This window comes from Canis lupus, chromosome 5 (assembly GCF_011100685.1).
Source record: "Canis lupus familiaris isolate Mischka breed German Shepherd chromosome 5, alternate assembly UU_Cfam_GSD_1.0, whole genome shotgun sequence".
Lineage (NCBI taxonomy): Eukaryota > Metazoa > Chordata > Mammalia > Carnivora > Canidae > Canis > Canis lupus.
The window spans coordinates 7815518-7841004 of NC_049226.1; the positions used below are offsets into that span (position 1 = coordinate 7815518).

The 25487-nt window shown below is 46.6% G+C and overlaps 1 protein-coding gene across 4 annotated transcripts in view; it reads left to right on the top strand.

Annotated features, from left to right (window-relative positions):
- KIRREL3 (kirre like nephrin family adhesion molecule 3) overlaps positions 1-25487 on the top strand; it is a 539901-nt gene that overhangs the window by 199104 nt on the left and 315310 nt on the right. The gene's annotated exons all lie outside the window — the stretch shown is intronic.

The window sequence follows — 25487 nt, forward strand, 5'->3', positions numbered from 1 at the left end:
ATTCACATCCCCAAATTGCTTTTTTTGTCAGCGTTGTTGCTATTACATTTGGGGGGACATAGGACCGGTGCATTGCACTGATATGGTGACAGTTTGGTCTATCTTGCCCCTTACAGAAAAGGCCCCTGAAGAAGCCCCTTCTTACTCCCCTAGAATGGTTCACACCATCAGGCAGTGTATGGACAAGCAGAAGAGATGGGTTCCTTAGCCATGCTGGAGGTGAAGACAGCCTCGGAAAGAAACATATCAGTGCATTTCTTTGTTAGGGTGAAAAGCTGAAAATTAATTTTGGACTTGTCATGTGTAGCTTCAAAAGACTGTTTTTCCTATATTCAGAGATTTCCTTACAGAGAGACACCTGGCTAGCTGTCATGGGGCCACATGGAAATAATAAAGAACAACCATCTGAGGACAGAGCTCTGGAGGGATACTTCCCTCCACCTCTACCCACCCCCCCAACCCCACCTCCCACACTTCTTCTTTGTCCTTATGGAGGTTTAGTGGAGTTTGGTATAAGAGTCTCTCCCTACTTTATTTTGGTGGGTAAAATGTAAGTTAAGAATGCCTTTTCTAGGGATCCCTGGGTGGCGCAGCGGTTTGGCGCCTGCCTTTGGCCCAGGGCGCGATCCTGGAGACCCGGGATCGAATCCCACGTCGGGCTCCCGGTGCATGGAGCCTGCTTCTCCTTCTGCCTATGTCTCTGCCTCTCTCTCTCTCTCTCTCTCTCTCTGTGTGACTATCATAAATAAATAAAAATTAAAAAAAAAAAAAGAATGCCTTTTCTATAAGAACATCAACCTTTTTGATACTCCTGGTTCGTCTATTCCCGAACAGGCAGAAAACCAGAGCTATAATTCTCCAGGTTTGGGAAAGCAGTGCTTTCCTGAAGATGAATCCATTGACCATTGGTGGCTTGTGATATTTCTCCCGGAAATTCATAGGTGATCCCTCTAGTATACCCATTTATAATGGAACTGACTCTTCTTTTGTTTTTAGCACGAATTAGTAATATGTTCCAATGCAGGATAAGTTCAAGGCAGAACGATGATAGAGGGTAATTTTGACTTTAGGGCTGCCACATAAGGTTATGGAGGCTGTTCACTGCCAAGAGCAACTGGTTGGTGGGGGATGGGATGTAGAGTAAGTTGAGATTGATACTCCACCTACTAAAACAATTGATAATCACTATTCAGTTCATGTATCAGCATGAGGTGATAACCACGTATTACTACTATTCTAGAAGTATCATTTTTTACAATGAATTTTTTATTCGAGAATAGTTTTAAAATTACATAAAAGTTGCAGAATGGTTTGAGGAGTTCCCATATACCCCATATACCCCATACCCTGCTTCCTCTATTGGTAACATCTTACATTAGTATGATACACTTGTTACCATTAATGGATCAATGTTGATACATTATTATTCTTCACTAAAGTCCATACTTCCTTTAGATTTCCTAGTGTTTACCTAAAATCCTTTTTCTGTCCCCGGATTCATCTAGGATACCACGTTGTCTCCTTGGGCTCTCCTTGACCGTGATGGTTTCTCAGATTTTGTTTTTGATGACCTTAACCACTTTGAAGAGTACTGGTCAGGTATCTGATAGAATGTCCCTCGACTAGGGTCTGATGTTTTCTCATGACGTAGGCTACCAATGGGTTTTGGGGGAGACCACAGAGGTAAAGTGCCATTTTGATCACATCCTGTCCTGGGTATGTTCTATCACCGCAATTTGTCACTGTTAAGGCTAAAATCGATCACCTGGCTGAGGCCATGTTTGTTGGGTTTCTCCACCATGAAGGACTCTTCCCCCCCCTTTCCCTATTGTTTTAAAAGGGCATCACTCTGTGCAGCTCACATTTGAGGAGTAGGGCTTTCTGTTCCACCTCCTCAAAGACAGAGTATCTATAAAAATTATTTGGAATTTTCTGCACTAGAGAGATTTGTCTTTTCTCCTCTATTTGTGTACTTATTGGTGTATTTATCCAATCATTTATTTACAATATGAGTCCATACTGTAGTCCACAGGTCAGTATGGAGTTATGGATATTTATTTTATACTTTGGGTTATAATCCAACATGACTTAATTTATTTTGTTGCTCATTGTTGAATCTTTGGACATCAAGCGGTCTTCCACTTGGCCTCTGTCCCTTTGGTATATGCCCCATCATTGTAGGGTTTTGGGACTATATTGAATTGTGTCCCCCAAGCAAAATATGCTAAAGTCCTAACTCCCAATGCCTCAGAGTATAACCTTGGTTTGAAATAGGGTTGTTGTGCTCGCTTCGGCAGCACATATACTAAAATTGAAATAGGGTTGTTGTAGATGTAACCAGTTAAATTGAAGCTATATTGGGGTAGGGTAGCTAATTAATCCGACGTGACTGGTATAAACATAAGAAAAGGAGAGAGGGGCACCTGGGCAGCTCAGTCTGTTAAGCATCTGACTTTTGGTTTCAGCTCAGGTCATGATCTCGAGGTCCTGGGATGGAGCTCCGCATTGGGCTCTCTGCTGCACTTGGAGCCTGCTTGTCCCTTTCCCTCTGCTCCTCCTCACACACACATACTCTCTCTCTCTTTCTCTCTGTCTCAAATAAATAAATATTAAAAAAAAAAGAAAAGAAAAAGAAAGAGACACAGGGAAAAGATTCACATGTGGTGACAGAGACAGAGATTAGAGTGATGTGTCTACAAGCCAAGGAACACCAAAGATTGTCCATAAACACCAGCAACTAGGAAGAGGCAGGAAAGGATTCTCTCTTACAGGTTTCGGAGGAAGCAGGGCCTTGCTAACACCCTGATTTTGGACTTCTGCCCTCTAGAACTATAGAATGATCAACTCCTATTGTTTTAAGCCACCCGGTTATTATAGTAGCTCTAGGGACTAACACAGAGCACTCCCTTATTTTCCAGCACTACAAGATGCTCTAGGCTCATCTTGTATGTGATTTCCCCCAGTCCTAGAATCAGCCACTTCTTCCAAGGATCTCTGGCTCCTTCTATTAGTTAACAGTATTAGAAGCCAAAATCTGGATGCTAGCTGTGTTTTTTGCCACTGGAGTGTTGTTGCTTCTAGGCCTTCCCAAAAGACAGAGAGAGGAAATATGCATGTGAGCTAACCCTCGCGTATATATATATTATCTATAAATATTTAATATGTAACATCTCTATTTTTATGAAGCTCAACATACATTCATGCTGATGTCTCTAGCTCTAATCCATTACCACTTTCTAGCCACCTCCTTCTGCTTATCTGTAAGTTTTACTCCAAAAGTGAGAAACCTTGTTTCCAACTAATTGTTCGACTCCAGGGTACAAATAAAGCAGATCAGAATTGTTAACCTGGGGGTTCCTCTTTAAGTTCACGCAAAAGATGCTATATAGACTGGTAGCGTCTCTGCATCCCCTCCAAACTGCATTTGCTCCCTGCAAACTCTGTACTCCTCTCCCTCCACCCCACTCATCTTCTTTAATATCAGACCTAGTCTTTCAGGGCACCTGGGTGGCTCAGCGGTTGAGCGTCTGCCTTTGGCTTGGGGCGTGATCCCAGGGTCCTGAGATCGAGTCCTGCATCGAGCTCCCTGCAGGGAGCCTGCATCTCCCTCTGCCCCTCTCCTGACTTGTTTTGTCTCTCTCTTAAATAAATAAATAAATAAATAAATAAATAAATAAATATCCTTTTTAAAAAAATTAAAAAGCTCCATCACTTGTTCATGACTAATCAAAAGCAGTTCTACAATCTGCTTTTATTCTCCAGAGCTCAGGTGGCAAATGAAAAGTGGGTAGGCCAGGTGGGTCATGGAGCCATCTGATATCCTTGCATGAAGCGTGAGCCAAAGGGAATTGGGGGTGCCACTCAAGAGCACCTTCCTTCACATGATTTCTGGTGTGTCATGGGAGAATAAAGGTTTTTAACAGAAAGGAAGCAAGCCCCATTCTTCATAAAATTCTAGTCCCAGAAGGAATCCTTAAAAAAATTAGGTCTAAGTAATTTTTAAGGACATGGAAAGCTTATGGTCATTGAACTTAAGTGGAAGAAAAAGTATGAGACAAACCCCTACACATGGTAAGATTTCCCTCTGCAATATATTGCGTACAGAGAAAGCGGAATATACCAAAATATCAACGATGGTTTCGCTGGGTTGTGGGGTCATAGGTGTTTTTAACGATCTCATTTAGACTTTTACGTATTTTCCAAGCTTTCTGCACTGCGTATACATGACCCTTATAATGTGAAAAGGAACACTGAGAAAAAAATTTAAAAGATGCCCAGTCCAGCTCACTTCCCCATCATGGGTGTGGGAATGCACAGAGAGATTAATGCACAGAGAGATTAAACGATTTGTTCAACATCACACAGATACTAAATGAAAAGATCACGAAGCAAAGTGCTAGCATAGCTCTTTATTCTTCTCTAAAACTTCCGTTAGGGAGGACAGCAAATGTAGGCTCGGCCCCAGGGGACCTTCGCCCCCCCTCACACCCACGCCACATGCACATCCACACACACCCCTTCTCACTCCCATCCCAAACTTCCAGAGTTAAAAAACGTTTCTGAACCCTCCCTCTATTGTAGTCCAGAGGCCTGGGAGCTCTTGCAGTCTCTAATAAGGCGAAAGGAACTTTTAGCATCTGAGATAGGCAGACACTGCACTGGAAGTTTATAACTCGCTGAGACCCAATAACAAGAGCAGGGAAAGGAGGATAGGGAGAGGGTGACCAACGTTTGAATTTACAACAAACCAAGCCATACGGCTGCTTCATCTGCATTTTATAGATGAAGAAACCGAGGCACACTCAAGGCTATGAGTGGCAGAGCAAGGATGCAGACTCATCCCAGGCTTTCTGGCCCAAGGTCCTCGTGTGAACATCATTACCACTGAATTTCACTGCTGTACTATGTTTCGGGTGCATATTAAAAGCTCCATGTAAATTAGTGGGATGCATGTAAAGACCACAGATTGTATCTTATGCCTGGGATTTCAGTACACCTCGCCCTGGAAACACCTGTCAGCGTAGCACAGATGGCCTGGCCTGCGTCCCGAGGTGATAGACACGATGCCAGATGCGGACATCTGGCCACTTCTGGGTACCCGTTTACCTTTGCACAGGACATCCCCCAGGCTTGAGGCCCTGTCAGAAGGCTGCTCGGGGAAGATATATACTGATGAGAAATCTCAGCCCCCAAATTCATTTTTCAAAGAAGCCAAGCAAATCTAGTGATTTATTCTCTGTCATTTGGATCCCAGCATATGTTCCACATCAGGTAAGTGAGATAGAAGGGATGGTTCAGCAAACATTAAGTTAAAAGAAACCCTGTCAGGCTTCCCCCGAATAGCTGGGTTTTATTTAAAGCCACAAAGTAATTAATTACATTGAGTAAAAAGCTAAGGCACTCTCCTGCACGACACTTCTCCAGTGTTTTCAGCAGAAGATGCTGCGCTTACACAATCGTACACACGCCCACACTAACTTGAGTCCGTGTCTCCTCCTCTTTCTCTTCCTTCTTGTCTGCAGCCTGTCCCGGTTTTCCTATTTAAATCCGCATCCCTCGCTGCCTGTCTCCCTCTGTGCTTCCTGCCCGTCTTCCCTCTCCTAATCCCTTTCCCTCTCTGCCCTTCCCTGCCACTCCTGTGTCTGGGCCCCGAAGCACATTCCTCCCTTCCACCCAGAACAGGACGGCTCCTGTTGGTAGATGAAGCCGGGCCCAGGGCAGCCTCCCCCTCCAGCTCTGCTGCTGCTGCTACTGGCCAAGAACTTGTTCTCTCCAGCCCCGCCAGCCCTGGCTCCTCCTGAAGGTACATATGGTGGCAGATCCCTTGCTTCCATTGATTCTACTTAATCCTGGGAAGGGAGTGGCATGGCATGTGACTAGTTCCTGGAAGCTGGAAGACCGTCCAAGCTTGCTAGCCTAATGACTGTTGTGGAGGGAGCCCTATAGATGGACAGATGGAAGGAAGGGAAGAAGAAAGGATGGAAAGATATCGGTCCATTCATACAGTCATTTAAAAAGCATTTACTTTAGGGATGCCTGGGTGACTCAGTGGTTGAGCATCTGCGTTTGGCTCAGGGAGTGATCCCAGGGTCCTGGGATCGAGTCTTGCATTGGGCTCCCTGCAGGGAGCCTGCTTCTCCCTCTGCCTGTGTCTGCCTCTCCTTCTGTGTCTCTCATGAATAAATAAATAAAATCTTTGTAAGATAAATCTGATTTAAGAATAAATCTTACAAAGATTTTATTTATTTATTTATTTATTTATTTATTTATTTATTTATTTATTTATTTTATTTTATCTACTTATTCGAGAGAATGAACCCACCGTGGGAGAGAGGCAGAAAGAGAGGGAAAAACAGGTTCCCCGCTGAGCAGGGAGCCCAACATGGGGCTCCTTCCCAAGATCCCGGCATCATGACCAGAGCTGAAGGCAGATACTTAACCAACTGAGCCACCCAGGGTCCCCTCAAAGAGCACTTATTAAGCACCTACTGTACTGCTTAGCTTCATGTCAGGTGTTGAGAGTATGGACATAAAGTAAAACAAGATTCTGCTTCTCAACAGTCTAGTTGGGGAGATACACACGTAAACAATCATTACAACAAAAGGGGAGATTTGTTACAAACAGTGATGGTGCAAGATTCGGGGTCTACAGAAAGAGAAGATACTATTGCTCAGGCAGGGCAGGTAGAAAAGAGCACGAAAATAGGTTTCCCGGGAGACACTTCTGTGGACAAACAAGGTAGGAAAGGAAACAAGTGTGTTTCAGGAAGAGAGACTAGCCCTGTCCCAAGCCACAGAGGACTAAAGAGCTGAATTCTGTTCAGAGACTCGCTAGTAGGGAAGGGCTGGGGCACAGGTGTGTGGGTGATGAAGCCGCAGGTCTCAGGACCAGATCAGGGGACCTTAGAAGCCTTACCAAGGAGCCCAGACTTTACTGTATGGCCCGTGGGAAGCAGACAAAGACGGAAGCAAGGGAATGACATGGTCCATCTTCCATTTTTTGATAAATCACTCGGGCAGGTGTATATAGATTGGCTTGTCGGTGGCTGCAGACAACTGTCCAGGTGAGAATGATAAGGGCTCTACCCACACCAGCAGTGACGGGCACAGACGGCAGGGGCATCTGTGGAGTGCTGGGCACTGGGCTAGGTGCTTTTATACCCATTACCTCGTGTGTGTGTGTGTGTGTGTGTGTGTGTGTGTGTGTGTTCAGAAGCACGTAAACAACTGCACAGCTTATCGTAGCAACACTGGGAACACACATCTGGTAGACTATCGAATAATAAGAATGACAGTTCTTCTCCGCTGAAATGATATAGATGGGTCCTTTAATGGAATTGAAATAGCTTGTCTTGGTGTTTACACAGACTAAGTGATAGCTTTTGTTCAAAAAAGAGCTAACGTGGCACTCTTCATGGGCGGCTTGTGGGAAGCTATGTTGGCACAACCTTTCTGGAGAGCATGATGGCCATACTTTGCAAACGCTGTAAAATATGCAACTTTTGTTCCAGTGATTCCTATTCTAGAACTTCAAACTAACGGAAAATTAGGGAGGAGCGCAAAGATTTAGCTAAAAGGATATTTATGGCAGCGTTGTTGTCGTTGTTGTTGTCAATGTTGTCGTAGTAAAATACAAATTGCAACAGTCCGAGGCATGGTTTCCTACACTGTAGCCTAACTGCATAGTCCTCAGACACGAAATGCCATGGGGTGGAAGTATATTCATAGACATGGAAAGAACTTCACATCGACTTAGCCCCTCTTCAAAGATGCAGTCTAAATAAAAACGGGTGATCGCTATGCAAACACGGCTTCAAGACAAACTCTTTGCACTAGTTTCCAATGTATTTTTAAGTGAAGAAGCAATATACCGAACAACATATATAGTGTGATACCATTTTAATTAAAAAGAAAAATATGCGTATGTGAACCTCATGAATATACAGCCCCAGAAAGGGCGGCAGGATATCTACTGAAATGTTCTCTGTGTTTATCACTGTGCAAAATCATAGAGGTTGGGTGCTTTTAATTTAATCTTTTGGGTTGTCTGTAGGGTTTTTACAAAATCTTTTTATACCATGAGCATGCATTTCTTATATTTTTAAAAAAATGGAGAACGAATGGGGGAAGGAAGCCCTCGCAGTCTGTACAGCCGGGCAGCGTGTCAGTCTACCCTCCCCCGTTGCTTCGTGTATTCGGCCGTCCTTCTTGATGTGCCTGCTATTTCTAAGCACCCAGGGATGTGCCAGGGATACATGGATAATCAAGCATGGGTCTTGGCCTCAGGGAATTCATAATCTAATGAGGAAATTGATTGCTAGATGAATAGTTATGACGTTATAACTTGTTATGACGTTATACATGTTATAATGGCCTGGTAGGTAAAGCAGTGATAGAACCATTTGCATGGGGGCACCTGGGTGGCTCAGTCGGTTGAGCATCTGCCTTCGACTCAGGTCATGATCTCAGGCTCCTGGGATGGAGCCTTCGGCTCAGGTCATGATCTTAGGCTCCTGGGATGGAGCCCCGCATCGGGCTCCCTGCTCAGTGGGGAGTTTGCTTCTCCCTCTCCCTCTGTGCTCACGTACTCACTCTTTCGCTCTCTCTCTCACTCTCTCTCAAATAAATAAATAAATAAATAAATAAATAAATAAATAAAATCGTTTTTACATGGCTTTATGGACTCACAAATGAGTCTGATTTTTATCTTGTAGGTGGTAAGAAGTGACATGCATTGGGTTGCTAAAATTCTACTCTCCAAGCCTCTGCCCGGGTCTGATCCAAGAGTGGTGTTGAGGGTAGGGAGGTTTTGTGGGGCGAGCACTGTGCTGGGAGTCAGCTCTAGCCTGGCCCTTCCGCTCACCCAGAAAGTCTTTGTTGTCTGTGGAGCAAAACTTCGTCGTTGCTGTACGAGATCTTTTCCTGGCCCCACCTCCATTTCCAGCCTCGCCTGCACCGTTGCCTTTGTTGGCTCCATGTTCCCGCTCCACACCTGAACTGCCACTGTCCTGTAGACCTTCCAGACCCTTGAACGACTTGATGCCTTTGAATATATTGTCCTCTTCACCTCTACCCCAGGGGTTTTCCACCTCTCGACACCATGGGCATTTGGGGCCAGACAGTTCGTGACTCTGGGGGTCTGCACTGTTTGCAGCCTCCCTGGCCTGCACTCACTAGAAGCAGGAGCATCCCTCCAGTCATGATGATCAAAAATGACTCCAGACCACGTCAGATGTCCCCAGGGGAGCAAAATTGCCCCAGATTGAGAAGCACTGCGGTCACTAACCATGAGACCTTGAAAAGGTCAGTGACCATCTTTGGGCCTGAGCCCCCCTCCAGAAAGTCAGCCCTTAAAATTAGACGTCAGCTACGTGCATGCCTATGGCTCTGGGGGTCCGTGGTTCTTTCTGTGCTCACTGGGCTCCTCTCACCTGCTCAACATCATGCTGTGGATGAAGGGGGCACTGGAAGAAATCGGGATCCTACCAACAATTTGCAAGCAGCAGACTGCAGCGTGGGCGCGGAGTCCGGCTCAGAGGCCTCGAGTGTTCCAGCACTGCGGTCTGGCTGGTGATGCTGCTCCGGGGTCCTGCCGAGAGGAGATAGTGAATTTCTCTCTTGACATCTGAAGTGTGGTCACACCCAACAGATGGCAGTGCCGGCATCTCTCAAAAAGCCACACAGGGCACCTGTGGTTGCAAATCCAAATTTCTAAGACCTCCCCAAGGCCTCACATGGACATTGCTCTCCTGGGCTTCATCTGGGCTGCTCCCTAGCCAGGAAGGCTAGGGTGCTGCCAGCTAAGTGTGAGCCCCCAGCCCCAAAGGCCCACGAAAAAATTCTTCCCATGGGGAGAAACATTAGGCAGAAGACTTGGTGAAGCGAAAAAAGGGCATTCCACTAAGGAGCCTTGGTGTTCTTGTCAGATGACTACAAAATTTTAATTGTTTACTCCTGCAACTCCAAAATCCTCGGTTTGTCCCAGAGACTGGTTCAGCTTATGCGAGCTTTGGAAGGATGCCGTGCATTGGGTCAGATGAGGCCCTATGACTAGGAGAAGACTCAGTCTCTCTTAAGGGACCTTGATTTACCCTATTGTTTGCTCACCTGGTACTGAAACCCCAGGTAGACCCAGTCTTGCAGCCTATGTCCTGCAGGGTATATTGTTACGGTGCCTACACATCCTCTCATCTGATTCTCACCAACACCCTGAGAAAGTAGGTGGCAGTGTCTTCATTCAGCCGTTGGTTCTGTGAGGCTTCATCACCTGCTGAAGATGGAACAGATGCCAAGACCCCAAACACAGGTCTTCTGACTCTTCCCGTGCCCACTGCCCAGTATCTCAGGAAACTTCATCTGGAACTTGCAGTCCATTCCCCAGGCTCTTAACCCCTCCCTGTGTGAAGTATGAACAGAGCCTCGGAGAGACTGGAGCTCCTCTTGCAGTGGGCCTAGGGAGAGAAACCCCCTGTACGTAGGCTGGGTCAGCTTCTGGAGGCCAGGGTCCCAGCAGGGCTGGTGAGACACAGAAAGCCCCCAAAGTGAAGGGGGCTCCACAGGCCCCCAAGCCAGCTTGACTGCTCTCTAGGGCACTTCTCTAGAGACCCCCTGGGCCTCTCTGACCCATAGGAAGGGCTGGTGTTCTCCAAGCTACAGAAGTCAGGGTTCTTGAGGCAGCCTGTTTGTCCGAGTCCTGCAGGTAAAAAGAACAGGGACATTGCCAGTGTGGTGTGAGAGCCCCCAGACTTTGCTTGAGAGAAGACAATTCAAATCCCAGCTGGGCTCCCTCATCTAGAAGAAGCAAATTACAGCATTTGCCCCTCCAAGGTCCATATCAGGCTGAAAAATAAAAATTTAAAAATCCCATCCACAAAAGGCATTTTCTAGGACATGAAAAGCAATTTCTATTAGGAAACATTTCTTGACCACTTCCTATGCAGCAGAGTGACTGGGACAGGCTCAGGGCTCCCCCCGAGGCCTGGACACTGGACAAGGCCTGGCTGGGCTGCTCAGATGAGTCTTGAGGGATGGATAGGGGATGCTCAGAGGAGAGACATGGCCGTCCTGGGAAGAAAAGGGAAGTGACACTGTCCCAGGACTCCTTTTATCTCCTAGGGAGTTAAGATGGGCACCTCGATGAAGGAGTTACCGCTGCCTGTGTACCTTAGACAAAGTTAACTTAATAAGATGTGTCCATGCTGCTGGGAGAGATATGTGACTTGGTGCTTAGCTGAGTGGGACTGGGGAGATTCTATTTTGCCATCGGGCACCAACGTCCAATCTATCTGAATTTTTAAATCAATAGACTCCTTAAGTGAGTACATCTGGCAAACAGCTTCTTTTGCTCGCCTCCCACGGTTTTGCCTTTTTTTTTTTTTTTTTTTTTTTTTTTCAGAACCGCTGGAGGTGGAGGCAGTGATTTCTAAGAACGAGTAGCTGTTCGGGGACCTGGGAGTTGGGTATTTGTTGTTTGCCCCAGCTGCGTAGACATACTCAAGTGCACTGGACAGCTGGTTATCAATAGCATGTTGAGAAGCTCAGTCATTATTTTCTTAAGATGAACCACATGCCAGAGTTCTGGGGCCCAGCAAGGGGCTCATCCCAGGGTGCTGTGGGGGTCAGGAAGCTTACAGACCGTGTCCAGGCCTTGTTAATAGAGCAGCACCTTTAAAAATAGAAGCTTTGCAGAGTGTGAAGCTGTGTTGCAGCAGGAGCCGGCTGTCAGCTCGCCTCCCATTGAGGATGGCAGATCCCATTGGCTCAGAAGATAGGTCAGCGTCTCGGAGAGAGAGCCCTGCCCTGGAGAAATCCACCCAGCCCAAGGGCCCAGCTGTCCAAAGGAGAATCTTTCCAGATGGAGCTGAAAGAACTTGACGGGAGCCCCGGTCTGCCTCTGGGGGAGACGCAGGTCATGCAGATGCAATATTGGGGTACAGGAGGCTAAATCCACCCTCGGCCCTCCCCTGTTTGTACACTGCAAACATGCACGCTGCACTTGGTTTGGGTGAGGGCACGCATGGTGTCCTGGGTATGAGTATCCCAGAGCTCTGAAGACCAAAGCAAAATGCCATAATTCATAAGTCAATCCTAACCCCTCCTGAGGCCCCCTCCGCCTGTGTATCTGAGGGCAATGCCCATCCCAAAGGCCCCAGAGGCCCCACTCTGCTGCCCAGGGGACCCAGTGCATGGGCTTTGGGCACCACAGCTAGAGGCGACTAAGGTGACCTAGCATGGACCCCGAGCCCCTTCTCCCTCCTGGTATACATGAGGTATTCCTTCCGAGGGCTTTATTTCCTGCAGGGGTTTGGGTTAGGCTTTAAGGGCCCTTGCCCCTAACTCCCATCTCTGCTTCCTGCCCCTTCTTCATTTATTTTTGAGAAAGTATTAACGTCTACTTCATTATCTTGACATGTCAGACCCTGTACACACATACCTAGCAGAGCACCAGCCACAGAAAAGACATTTGGTAAAAGGAGCTTTTGTGTTCAGAGGCCCTACAACCCCTTTCCCCGGCCTCTTTCCTATCTGTCAAGATACCTGAGGGGTACAAGGGGCAGGGAGCAGAGGGAATGGACTAGAATGTGTCCTGCTGCCTGAAGCTTTGGAAAGTGCCCAGAGGTATCCAAATCATGTAGAGTCACAAAAGTTTTTGTTTTTCATCTGTCACTCACTAAATACTCTCTGCCAGGTTTCTTGTTAAGGACTAGGACTATAGACAAGCAAAGCATGCAAGTCCTGGGCTCCAAAGAGCTCACAGGGAAACACACACATGTGCATGTGTACACACACACACACACACACGCACAAGCCTGACACCCTTCCTGTGACAGAAGCTAGCGCTCTCCCTGTAAGAACTGTGAGTTGTTTCCAGCACTTTTGCATTTCTGCCCTGACCTAGGTTCTAAACCCAGTTTTAATTTGCATATCTCATTGGACCTTGAATGAGTCAGGGTTCTTCAGAGAAAGAATCGACAGGACATGTGTGTGTATATATATATAGAGAGAGAGAGATTTATTTTAAGGAATTGGCTTACATGATTGCAGAGCCTGAGAAGTCCAAAGTCTTCAGGGTGGTCCCAGAAGAGTTACAGCTCAAGTCCAAAAGTGGTCTGCTGTCAGGACTCCTTCTTGCTCAGGGTAGGGTCAGTTTTTGTTCAACCTGGGCCTTCAACAAATTGGACGAAGACCATCACAAGTAAAGCACATAGGAGGCCACTCTGCTTTATTCCAAGTCCACCTACTTAAATGCTAATCTCATCCCAAAACATCTTCACAGAAACATCAAAAATATGTATGACCAAAATTCTGGGCACCATGGCCTCACCAAGTTGACACATGAAATGAACCATCACAGCCCTATAACGTCAGGAACCTGAATGGCAGTGATTTCAAAGATTCCTTCATTTTCAGGACTTTAGGAGTCTAACAGCTCTGGTAAATGAGATGCGGAGAGTCCTTTCCCTGTTGGAACATTGCAGAGAACCAAACTATCCTTAGCAGTTTGCCCAAGATCACTGATGCCACCAAATAATTGCCTAGCTTACTCCACATGACGAAGCCGCAGGACGTAACTTAGCTCGGTGGCCCAGTTCTAATGTTTGTGAGAATCTCCTGGGGAGACTTCAACCAGGCAGACTCCCAGCCCTGATCTTGATTCATTAGCTGTGGAATGAGTATTGGGGCCTGGACCCTACAATCTGACCAACAAGGAAGTAGCCACTTGGAACCTGGGAAGAAACACACCCAGAGCAGGTGGCAGGAGGCACCATGACTGTACCCCAGGAAGCTGGGTTCCTTTAAGGGACCCCCAGGTGACTTCATCACAAGTGGTCTGTCGGGACACTTAGAAATGCTGGCCTGATGCTGTATGTTGGCAAATTGAACTCCAATAAAAAAAAAAAGAAAAAGAAAAAAGAAATGCCAGCCTGGACACTCCAAGGTATCCCCAGTGGAAGCATTGGGGGTGGGGGTGGGGTGAGTACAAAGAAGATAAGGCACCTTTTGAAAAATGATTAAAATCCGTTAGCAGCTTGCCCTTCCCCTTTGCTCTTTCCTACCTGCCTGACTGCTGACCCTTCCACCCTGTGACTGAAGCTTCCTCCTCCCAAACCTCTTCCGATTACAAGCCATCCCTGTGAGGCATGGCGCTTGATGCTTCACCTGCATACTTGTTCTCTATCTCAGAAACTGTCACAGCAGCCTCAAGTTTGACGGTCTGCTCTTGCAAAAAGAAAAAAAAAAAAAAAAAGACCAAGAACAATTGGTATTCTTCCTGAATCTCCCTACCCAAAATCTTATCGTTGTTTTTTGTTTTTAATATGCAGTACATCTTTCCTCCCAACTAACACTTGGAGATTTAGTCAAACCTGCCCCAGCAGTAGTCTAGGACAGATGAGAGCCTGCTCTGGTTCTCTCTGCCCAGGGAATCCTCTGGAGTCTCCCTGCCCTCCAAGCAGGTGAAGAGATTGTGGTTTCCAGAAAGTACCCCCTCCCACCACCTTAGACAGGAAGCAGGTGCAGAAGAGGGTTTTCAGGAGGCAGGACTGCATCTGAGGATATTATGATACAGCTGAGGCAAGAGGATGCTGTTTTCTCTTGATCAACACTAAGCCCATTAACTGAAGAATTGTGGAGATAGGTCTCAGGTCTTTGTTTCAGGGGTGGATTCCTGCAGGACAAAAGCCATGTCTAGCTAGATTAGTCTGGACCAAATCTGTTGCTGCACATGACAATGTCTTTGAATAAAGATGTTGATTGACCACCAGATGATCTTACGTTGGTCACTCCTAACATTCATGGCTGCAGAGGAAGCCAGTCATTCATTCAGCACAGGTACTTGCAGGCGTCAAGGCAGAAGCGGGCAATACAGCACTGACTATGAAAGACAGCGACACCCTACCCCGGTAAAGTCAACCACGGAGCTAGGAAAAGAGGCAAACAAGTACTAGATGAAGGGATAATGAATAACAGTTTTAAACACTGAGAGGGAGAAATGCAGGCAGCCCCGTAGAGTGCTGGGCTCTCTGGGCGCTTCAAAGTATAACCCTCACTTGGGCCTAATGGCCTCAAGCAAATCATATAACCTCTCTAAACCTCTGTTTCTGCCTCTGTTAAAAAAAATAATAATAAAGCGGGAGGATAAAACTTTGCTTGCCAGTTTGGTTAGGGATGACGGTGATCACAGGAGCGAAAGCCACTCACATGAGACTTAGCATATAACCCTTTGTGGAAAATGTCAGTTCCTGCCTCTGCTCCTTCCATCTTCGAAGGGTGCTGACCAGCCTTTCTCCTTCATGCCCAGGATGACAGGTGGAGCCAAGGCCCAGGCTTTGGGAAGAAGCCAAAGGGGGTCTTCCTCCAGCATCATCTTTGAGGAGGAGATCCCAGGATGATAGTTGAGGGACTCTTCTTGTTCGGCATGACTGGGTGGAAATATCAGGTCATTCAAAACCTGTACATAACAGCCGCCTCCGTAATTACTTGCAACAAGAGGCATGATGGGTTTCGCCTTCCATTTTATAACCATCAAGGCATTTTTAAAAAGATTCTGTTAATTGCCACTTGCAGACGATTATTATCTATTCAGAATCCCCTGGCGCAAATGAATCACACCATACATGTGTCTGAGCTCTTTCAACCCACTCACTGACCTCACGTGCCGCTGAGGCTGTAGTAAGGAGGAGAGGAAGTGACTGACGGGCGGGGACAGAGCAGAAGTCTTGGAAGCAACCAGAAGGCTCTTCCGGGTGTCTGTAGGTCAAGGGGAATATCAATTTATGATCTGTCTGCCGCACCCTGAAGGCAAGAGAAGAGAAGGGAAGTAAATGGGTGGATTCTGTTCATAACTGGAGAAAGAAGGAAGGAAGGGAGGAAGGAAGAAGCTGGACGCATGTGCAAGGAGTCTAACTAGGAGGGATTTTTTTTTAAGATTTTATTTATTTATTCATGAGAGATACAGAGAGAGAGAGAGAGGCAGAGGAAGAAGCAGGCTCCATGCAGGGAGCCCGATATGGAACTTGATCCCGGCACTCCAGGATCATGCCCTGGGCCTACGGCAGGTGCTAAACCGCTGAGCCACTCAGGGATCCCCTAACTAGGAGTTTTTTTTTTGTTTTTTTTTTTTTTTTAACTAGGAGTTTTTAATGGGATCTGCAAATCCTCCCATAGAGGGATCTAGGAAGAACAATATCAATCAACACAGTTACTCACAGAGCTCTAGCTGTGTGCCCAACACTCTGCTGAGTCAACCCTACTAAGTATGTATTACTACCCTCATTTTATAAATGAGGAATTCAAGGCTCAGAAAGTTGGAGTCAATTGTCCAAGGTCTTACCACTCATCAGAATCCATACTGAGACCCACCTCTTCTGATTCCAGAACCCGGGCTGGAACTGATTGTATTCTCTCTCTCTCTTCCCTAGGAGCCATAGCATATGAACTCACCAAGGACAAATTTCTACTTCCTCATCCTTCACAGGGCCTAGCATTGTGCAGGAGATTCAGGAGACACTTAATTAAAAGTTGCTAGATGAAGGAAGGAACTAGGGGACTGAGAAGTTTGTGCATTTCAGTGTTAAATGGAAATATGCAAAATGCATGAAGATCATATGCAAATCAGCATCTATCACGCTCATTAACTGCTGTGTTAGTGTTATAGTGGAGAGAGGGGAAGATTGCATGGTTTCACTGGGGTGGGCTCCCCTTCTTGATGACAGTATCTTCCCAATCATGTCTCATGTTGACTTGAGCAGATATTGCAAGATTTGTATGACGCTGACCTCTCTTTATCATCTATCAAAATTCTATCCATCCTTCAAGATTTACTTCCATGGAGTCTACCCTGACTGCTGGCCCTTATCAAATCTATTAAGCCCCTACCATGTTCCAGGCACTTTGCTAGAGGAGACACATGTAAGCTGGTAATGGCAGTGTATTAGACTTTGTGCAATATTAGAGATGTGTATGAAGCACAGGAGAAAGAAAGAGGAGGGATTGGCAGGAGTTAGAGCCTACAGGAAGGCCAGGGAAGGCTTCGCAGAGGAAGAGATGCCTGAGTTACATCTCAAAAGTCTGCATAGGAGACTGATAGGTAAACAAGATGCAGAAAGGAGATCCCAGGAGACAGCCAATGCAGAGGCATGGAAATGTGTATTTTGGAAACTATAAGTACTGCTTGTTTTAAAAGATTTTGAAACTCAAAACAGATCACGTTACTTTTCTGCTTAAAACACTTCACTGGCTCCCACCCACATAGAAAGCAGTGTCGACACCTTGCCATGGTTGGCATGGCCTGCCACATTCTAGCCACTGCCTTCTGCTCAGACATCATGCCATGCCGCCTTTGCCCCAGGCTTATCAAGCTCCAGCTGTGGCAGCCTCCCTGAAAGACTCCCAGCCCATTCCCACCTCCAGACCTTCATTCACGCTGGCTTTTCCACCCATCTGGAACTCTCTGTCCTCAGCTCTACTCTCTCCATTTTGGGGAGAGGACTCTCCCAATTCAGGTCTCAGCTCAAATGTCCTATCTCTACCCCATCCAAAGTAGACCTCCAACCTATTTCTAGTCACCAATTACCCTGTTTTACTTTGTCCTTTGCACTTTTTGTTGTTTTAATCTATCTTATTTATTTATGTCTGTCACTTCTCAACACATTAAACCAAGTTTATAAGACCTATAGCCTGCCTGAATAATCACATGCCTTCTCAGAGATGTGAGATATACAGTATCTGCACATAGTAAGCACTCAATATTTGTAGAAAAAGTGGGTGGATGGATGGATGGATGGATGGATGAGTGGATAGATAGATGGAAGGGGGGATGGGTGGAAGGATGGATGAGTAGTTGGATAAAATTTTTTTAAATGAGTGATAGTTACTGGACAAGGCTCATATAAGAAGCCATAAAGTTTTAAAGTTTGGGGGGGGGTTAAGTTTTAAAGTTTTACAGATGGAGAGATATTCAGGGAACTGTGGATCCCATGAAGATTATTTGGACTTCATCTTATTGCTTATGGGGACATTAGAAAATTATCACTAGATAATTTAACATTTGATTACCCCTTGCCTTGCACTGGCTTCTGAGCATTTCTTATGTCTGAACCTTACCTCACCAATTAAATTGCCAGCCACAGAGTATTGATCAATTTTTGCAGCAAATCCTACTTAATCTTTTACTTTCATGACTTTACTGGGTTCTTACTGGCAAGTTTCCTTTCTTACACCTCTCTAGCACTGGGTTGAACATTTAGGAGGTTCTTAACCTCCTAATAAACACCTGTGGATGGAATGTCTGAGGTGGTCTTTTAAAACAGTAAGAAGAAAGAAATCGAAGTTCAGTAACAAGTGTTGGTGAAGATGTGGAGAAATAGAACCCTTGTGCATTGTGGGTGGGAATTGGTGCAGCCACTTTGGGAGCAGTATGGACACTCCTCAAAAAAAATTTAAAAACCAACAACCATATGATCCAGCAAAACCTCTGAGTACTTACTCATCTGAGGAAATGGAAACTAACTTGCAGAATGCATGCACTCTCATGTTCATTACAACATTATTTACAATAGTCAAGATATGGAAGTATCCAAGTGTCCGTAGATGGATGACTAGATAAAGAGATGTGGTGTCTACATGCAATGGAATATTACTCAGCCACGAGCAAAGGAAATCTTGCCATTTGTGACAACATGAATGGACGTTGAGGGCGTTCTGCTAAGTGAGATAAGTCTGACAAAGAAACACTATGAGATCATAAACCGTATGATCTCACTTATATGTGGAATCTTAAAAAAAAATTAAAAAGCCAAATTCATAGATACAGAAAACAGATGGATGGTTGCTTGTCAGAGGTGGGTTGGGAGACACAAGATGGGTGAAGGACGTCAAAAGGTACAAAGTTCCAATTATAAAATGAATAAGTCCTGGGGATATAATGTGGGGATATAATTATATCCTGGGGATATAATGGTGGCTATAATTAATGATACTTATTGTATATTTGTATATGCTAAGAGTAGATCTTAAAAATTCTCATTACAAGAAAAAAACACACACTGTAACTAAATATGATGATGAAGGTTAAGACTTACTGTGGTGATCATTTCACTAGGTACATCAATATTGAATCATTATATTGTATACCTGAGACTAATATAAGGTCTTATGTCATATATATATATATATATATATATATATATATATATATATATATAATCATGTTTACATATATATATATAATTAGATTGGTGAAAGAAAAGAAGGAAGAAAGAAAGAAAGAAAGAAAGAAAGAAAGAAAGAAAGAAAGCAAACGAACATGTCCCCAGCACTATGATACTGCGATGTCTGGGCACTGGGCTGGGTGCTTCCAGAAGCATCGGTTCCCACAGCTGCCCTGAGCAGCATGAGTTACTCTCCGCATTCATGGGTAAAGCAGTGCTTCTAGAGGACAAGCTGCCTAGACAAGCAATGAGGCCACGATTCTGACCTGAGGCTCAGGACTCCCTCCGTCATTCCTTGCTGCCCTATACTCAGTTGTCGGCCCAGGTTTCTGGCTTCAGCAGGCCCTGGGAATGTCTGTCCCCAAAGCAGACTCAGGCCACAAAGAAACCAAGAGCTCAGAGGGGCTCCCTCAGGTCTCTGAAGCCTGATTACTAATGGCAGGAGCTGCCCCTTGCCCCAAGCATGGTGCCACCAGCCCCTTCTTATCAGATTTGGTAGAAAATGCCCTTGCCCTTTCCAAGAGGTCCTTTGACCCTTGGGCTGGGTGCCTAGTAGAAAAAAGCTCAGAAAGTGAGGCTGATTCCTAGGCTTGTTGTCTCTTCCTGTATCCTAGTGTGTGCCACTGGTCCCTTTGTCTCCCCATTTGAACCCGATGCCCCCTGGGAAGCCCAGCACTTCCACTGATAAGCTTCCAGCATCGTTCCTCAACATCCACATGCAGCAGGAGCTCCGGGGATCTCTGGACAGCACATCTCTTTGCTGCATTAAACCAGCCCCCTGTATCTCGTGCTGAATATGCACCTTACCCAGGAAGCAGCCCCTTCTGCACCCCCTCTTCCATGCAGAACCCTCAGTCTGTGCACCTGGACCAGTCTCTGTGGCCGGACAGGACCGATGCTTTGTCTTTGACCTCAGCCCTCTATGCCTCAGTTTGTCCACATGCCAGATGGAACAGTCCCTTTCTCCTACCTCCACAAGGGAGTCCTAGGGACTAATTACTGTAAGCAAATCACTTTAATTATCATAATTATCAACAGCACTTTATGATCCCCAGTCAGAAAGATGATCATTAAATTTTGCAGCACCCCCTCCCCCTGCCCAAGGCAGAAAGTTAATTCCATAAGTGCCTGTTGAGATCATGAAAGCCCCAGCAAAGCACGTCCGTGAGCCTGCCCCAGTTGGGGAAATGATAATGGAGCAGCATTGCTAGCTCCACCGTGAGGCACAATAATCTCTTGGACGGTTCCCCAAGACCCAAGTGAAGCCACCTCCTTCCCTGTAAACACATATGCTGGTTCGGGGATACACGGTTGCACGCTTGCTTATCTTCTTAATGGAACATGAGAAAATGAAAGAGGAATAATGCCATATCCCAAGAGGAGAAAATGAGGAAGAATGCAAAGTAGCACAAGATTCCAGCCCTGCCCCCTCTCTCCCCCATTTTTTCTTCTCTATGTAGGAGTGAGTGTTCTAATTCTGCAATGCTGTCATTACTGTAATGGGCTTGGCAGGCCCATATTATAGCACCGAGGCTGTCAGCAATGGATGACACGCTGTCTGTTATGGGTTCCTACTGTTCTCAGCCAACCGAGGGCCAGGAAGATACGGGAGGAAGGGGAAGGGGGGAGGTGTGGGGGAGAGAGGCTCCAGTTAGTTTAGGCATTCTAAGACGTGATCCTTTTAACTCACTCACAACATTAGAGATGAAATGATACTAGATGCCACCCCTGGTGGGCTGGGATGTGGGAACTGGAAGTAAACACTAAAGCAAAGGGGTGAATTTACTTGGCTGAGAGCATCCTTCTGGTGTGGCCAAGCTCAGATTGTTGGCAATGGATTCTGTAACATAAAGTTAAAAGGGAAATCACAGGCGCTTCTGGGTGGCACAGTCGGTTTTTGCATCTGACTCTTGACTTTGGCTCAGGTCATGATCTCAGGGTCGTGAGATGGAGCCCTGTGTTGGGCTCCATGCTCAGCGGGGTGTCTGCTTGAGGTCCTCTCTCCCTCTCCCTCTGCTCATGCACATACACGTGCATGCACACTCTCTCTTTCTCTCTCAAATAAATAAATAAATCTTAAAAAAGAAATCTATAACATGGGGACGCCTGGGTGGCTCAGTGGTTGAGTGATTGCCTTTGGCTCAGGTTGAGATCCTGAGGTGTTGGGATCGAATCCCACATGGGGCTTCCTGCAGGGAGCCTGCTTCTCCCTCTGCCTGTGTCTCTCACTCTCTCTGTGTGTCTCATGAATAAATAAATGAAATCTTTTTTTAAAAAAATCTATAAAATGAAAACTACAGAGCACTGGATTATGGGGTTTGGCAAGAGAAATGCTTCCCTATTCAGGGAGAAGAAAAAAAAAAAAACACTTAACTGGGAAAAGAAATGGTTAACTTAAACCTAGCTGGAGTACCCAGCTCTAATCACTTTCTCACATTTCAGCCAGGCTACAGGATCCAGAACTAATTCATCACCCCGAGGAGAGAGTTATGTTTAACTGTCCCAGCTGAGGTCAACTTTGTTGCTGTGTCACTCCTTCTAAAACTGCCTGACTCCCTTTGCCTGAACTTAGACCTCATTAGAGGGAGACAGTGAAGAAAATTATAGGAGTGCCCTCTTCCTGGAGCCCAAAGAATAAAAGGGCTTTCTTAAATAAAAATAACAGTAGAAGTAAACAGTGATGACCCGACAATTACCAGAACATTGTTTATTCCGTGGCTAAATGCGGAGCCACAACCCCACCGAGACACAGTGTCACAAACACCTATGATCAGAAAGCTCACAAGCCGTGTGCTCCGTGAAGGCTGGTTGAGCAGCTGCAGCCATGGGTTTGCTCATTTTGACGCCGTGCCTGGGCCTCAGGAGAACTCGAGCAGTGTTGGCACCAGCCTTTGCTCTGCGCTGCACAGCCTACCATTGGGAGCTTCCCCACAGAGGAGAAATGCCAGGAAGGGAGTGGGGAAGGGCAGGGGCAGGGGCTTCACTTTGTGAGATTGCAGCAAGGAGATAAATCTGTAGATAAACCTGAACCCAAAATTCTCCTTATGCCAGCCCTGCAGGGCTGTGCCGCATCAAGGTCTCCATTCTACGGATGGGGAAACACTCATCTGTAGTCACTAAAATGACTAGTCACTAAAATGAGTTTGTAAAACCACGGAATATAATTGGGCCAGGGGGTATGTGGGGATGGTCAAGGGGCTTCTCCATTACCAACCTGTGGCCACAAAAGGCTTGAGCATCCCAGATACTTTTATCATCCTCTGACCTTTAATGAATGGCTTCCTTCTTTTATGTCTAGACAGGCCATGATCATCCCCCTCAAGCTGAAACCTTTTACTTTCCTTTACTTTGTGTATTGTTTGTACCCTTGAGTTCTTCAAACTGTGGCAAGGAACTCTTGTGCTTGGCAAGAAAAGCTGAGCCATGGAGGAAAAGGACATTGGATGACTCGTTGGAGAGGACCCAGGCCTGGAGTATGGGGCTTTGGACCCAGGGTCCTGTCTAAAGGGGAGCTACCCCAGGGTGCCTGGAGTTATATTTATTGAGCGTTATATTTATTGAGCATCTGCCTTTGGCTCAGGGCATGATCCCAGGGTCCTGGGATCAAGTTCTGCATCGGGCTCCCCACCGGGAGCCTGCTTCTCCCTCTGCCTGTGTCTCTGCCTCTCTCTCTGTGTGTCTCTCATGAATAAATAAATAAAATATTTTTTTAAAAAATAAATAAAAGGGAGCTACCCCTTGGAAACTGATGCAGGCCAGGAGTAGCCATGTGTTTGGGTCCCAGCACAAGCCCTAAGCAGCTGAGTAGTAGTTTGCACTTGAGTGTGATGTAAGAAAACCAGCATTCAGAGTCTGCCTTCCCAGAGAGTAGAGGAGTAAGGAAGGATCACATAAACGGAGATGCCAAGGACGAGTGGGGAATTGTTGTAAGGACTGAGATCCTCTTGTCATCGGCTCCCTGAGCGGCTGAGGAACCTCATGAGGCAGTGGGGTGCCACAGAGGAGGAGGTGGGCATCAGAGCTGGATGGGAAAGAAGAAGGTCTTCAGTGCTTCTGGAAAAGATGTGTCTGCAGAGAGCAGCATAACCCTGCGTCCACACGCCACCGCCCTCCACCCCCCCAGGAAGGACAGAACTTTGTAGGTTTCGTTGAAGGCAGAGAGCGACGCTCAACACCGTCACTGTCTCTGATCTACATCCAGCTAAGAAAGAGATGGTGAGAGGCATGACACACGACAGAATCGATATTTGCCAGGGCTGGCGGCACTGCTGCTGGCGGCCCGTTGACCAGAATGACCTGCTGTCTGATGCCTTTCGTGGAGAAACTGAGTTATGTTTCATTTTGCCCCAGGGTGTGTGGGTGAGTGGGTTAGACAGGGGGAAAGTGAGCATTTTATTCATTCTGATCTGAATCCCTTTTAAAACTCAAATGGCATGCATAATCTTCCCCTTAATTAAAGCTTCTGAAATATCACTGGGCATCTGTAGAACCCCACCTCGCCTCGGCCTCTACAAGGCGGGATGATGGGAGAGCGGTACAGGAGCGGGGTGGGGGGAGCAGGGTAGCAGGGAGGAAGGTATGGGGAAAAGAGAGGAAAGGTCCCAGAGGCAGAAGGCAAGACGCTGGGAACGTCTGCTGGAAACGAAGTGGGAAATTTAATCAGGTAGAACAGGTGGGGGATGGGGGAGCATTAGGATCCACTCACACCTACTGTGTGCTGGGTGCGTAACCACGTCCCCTCCCCGTGTTTGTACATGGGAAGGGCTATTTCTAGTCTCCTGATTTTACAAGGGAAGAGACTGAGGCTCACAAGCTCAGAAACTCACTCAAGGTCAGATGGCAGGAACGAGGGAGAGTGGGTTTCATGACACACTTGCCTCCTGCCAAGCCCCACTTGTGCTTTGGTCTCTCCGTAGGGACACATTTCTTAGGTGACTTACTAGGCTGTTCTACAGGCATCATGGGGCTCTACAGAGACTAGACTCCTCAAGAGAAGCACCCCCTCGTCTGTTGCCTCCATAATGCCTCTCACTTCCTTCGCCCTCCCGCCCTCTCCGTCCCTGACACCAGTCTCTGTTCAATGCCGAGCAAAAGATGAGATGTGAGGGGAACTGCTGAGACCTTAGCACAGACATGGACATTCCTGGGGTCATTTGCTTCATGTATTGAAGATGATGCTGCAGCCACAAGCCTGGTCGTGGAATTGTCACTTTGCAGCAAGCTGAAGTTGGAAGGAATTCCAGTCGTCATCCAGCCTGACTGGTTCCCTTAGCACTAGGTGGAGGGGAGTTGTGCAAGATCACACAGTGGGTGCATGGCGGAGCCAGAATCAGCTCTTAATGGGGCCCCACCCCTCTTTCCTCTCTGCCACATGTTGAGAGGAGTGTGTGTAGACATTGGGGGTGATCCTCCTGGGCTCCTGCCTCTGTCACAACTTTCAAACTTGAATCCCCAGAGCCCTGGGGAGGAGTGGCCTCTGAGAGTCTGTCTCCAGAGCTGTCAGCCATGACCAAAGGAGACAGAGAAACAAAGCAGAAATCCAGGACCAGGCGTTAGAAGGGTCCATTGCAAGATGACCCCAAAATTCAATCACATTTTTGTCCCTGGTCCTCCTACTTGACTTTTGGCCAAGAAGAGTCTGCAAAGCAGGTTGATGAAGGAGAGCATGACAGGGTTCTCCACTCCCAGGCTCTCTGCTGACGACCTGGTCAGGGTCATGTGGCAAAGGCCCAACTTAATGTTACAAACCAAAGTAAGAGTTCATTCCTCTGTCACAGGCAGCCAGCCGGTGGGCCACCGAGCACAACTCCCAGCTCTAGTCCACAGAGATTGCTTCAGCTCCCACTGTCATGCCCAGATCTCAGTCCACGGAAGGAGGACACACTGAAGGAAAGCACCTATCTTTCTTTAATCCAGGGGCCCAGTCCAGAACTTGTGCCCATCCCTTCCACTCACACCCCATTTGCCAGGACTTGATCACATAGCTGCAAGGGAGGCTACCAAATGTGGAGCTTTTTCTGAGCAGCCATGTTTTCGCCTACACACAGTGTCCTTTGGTCGTAGCTGAAGAAGAGTCGGAGAATGGAAAATAAAAGACAGCTAGGAACTTTTGTTTCAATGGACCCGGTTTCTAATGAATGTTGCCTGTCTGCTTCAGCAACCAGCACGGCCCTGCTCCCCAGCCAAGGGGTCCTGTCCCAGGATGTAGCACTCACCAGGGTAGCCACAAAATGAAAGGTGAGCAAAGCCAAGATGAACCACCAGGAGACCCGGACG